This window comes from Engraulis encrasicolus, chromosome 20, assembly GCF_034702125.1.
Source record: "Engraulis encrasicolus isolate BLACKSEA-1 chromosome 20, IST_EnEncr_1.0, whole genome shotgun sequence".
NCBI classification, from domain to species: domain Eukaryota; kingdom Metazoa; phylum Chordata; class Actinopteri; order Clupeiformes; family Engraulidae; genus Engraulis; species Engraulis encrasicolus.
Window position 1 is genome coordinate 27974679 of NC_085876.1, and position 1373 is coordinate 27976051.

Genomic DNA, 1373 nt, shown 5'->3' on the forward strand with positions numbered 1-1373 from the left:
ACACACACACACACACACATACACACACACAATTAGTCACACAAACTGACATAGATAAACACACACACACACACATACACACACACACACAATTAGTCACATAAACACTCATAGATAAACACACACACACACACACACACACACACACACACACACACACACACACACACACACACACACACACACACACATTCCTGTGTAGCGGCTGCGCTGTGCAAGGGGCAGGCTCAGAGTGTGCTGGAAGCCCGGAGCAACTCTTCACCCACTCATTTGCTCTCACTCACACTGGGAGACAGAGGGAGAACGACAGACTCACAGAGAGTGGGAACCAGAGAGAGAGAGACAGAGACAGAGAGAGTGGGAACCAGAGAGAGAGAGACAGAGACAGAGAGAGAGAGAGAGAGAGAGAGAGAGAGAGAGAGAGAGAGAGAGAGACACACACACACACAGAGACAAGGAGGACAACAGGAACTTGGGGAGGTCTAACGCCACACACAGATGCACATACGCATACACTCAACGCACAGCCACACTCACACTCTCCCCCCCCCTCCTTGCTCTCTCTCGTACGCGACTGGACAGGACGCAACCTCCCGACTTCAGCTCCAGCTTCCAACTTCCAAACTGCTGCCCGTCTGCCAGTAATCCTCTCCACAACTCTATCACTCTGCTGGCCAGCCAGAAGAAAAGAGAGAAGAAAAGAGAGAGAGGGAGAGAGAGAGAGAGGAGAGGGAAAAAAAGGTAACAGCCGAGCTTCGACCTCTCGCACCTCACATGGTGCGACACAGACGACTCTGTCACTTGGCAACACGTGTCGAGGCCGTTTCTGCTTGAGCAGGAGCAGGAGCAAGGAGCAAGGAGCAGAAGGAGGAGGAGGTGGTGGTGTAGGTGGAGGGGAAAAAAAGAGAAGAAAAGAAGAAAAAAAGAGGAACTCTTTAAACGCAGATTACTTTTTTACTCCAGGCCAGCCACTGCAAGATCTCGAGAGCAGCAGTGGCAACAGCAGCAGCAGCAACAGGACTCTTGTGTGGGGTTTTTTTTCCGTGAGTGAACATGTGCGCGTTTGTGTGCTCTGAGACTTATTCTTGCCTCGGCTTATGTCAGCATTCAAGAGCCAGTGAGAGTGTTTGTGTCTGCGCTTGTACGTGGGTGTAAGTGTGTGCGTCAGCTTGTGTACATGTGGTGTGGTGTATTTCAGAGCGGGTCCAAGTGAATGTGTCTTGAGCAAGTGAGTGCGCTTTCTGTTTCATTGAGTAAGTGTGTGCACATATGTGTATGTCAGCGTGTGTTCTCTGTGTGAGTGTGCCTGCGCTTTTTGTACATGCGTAAATGTGTGTGTGTGCATACACACGTGTGTTAGTCAGTGTACGTGT

At 50.4% G+C, this 1373-nt stretch overlaps 1 protein-coding gene across 2 annotated transcripts in view; it reads left to right on the forward strand.

Annotated features, from left to right (window-relative positions):
* The first annotated feature begins 291 nt into the window (after nt 1-291).
* Nucleotides 292-1373, forward strand: part of angpt1 (angiopoietin 1) — a 102304-nt gene continuing 101222 nt past the window's right edge. For both annotated transcript variants that reach the window (XM_063185706.1, XM_063185707.1), the window contains exon 1: nt 292-1373. This exon is cut by the window's right edge and continues 1286 nt beyond it. The gene's annotated coding sequence lies outside the window, so the exon portion shown is untranslated.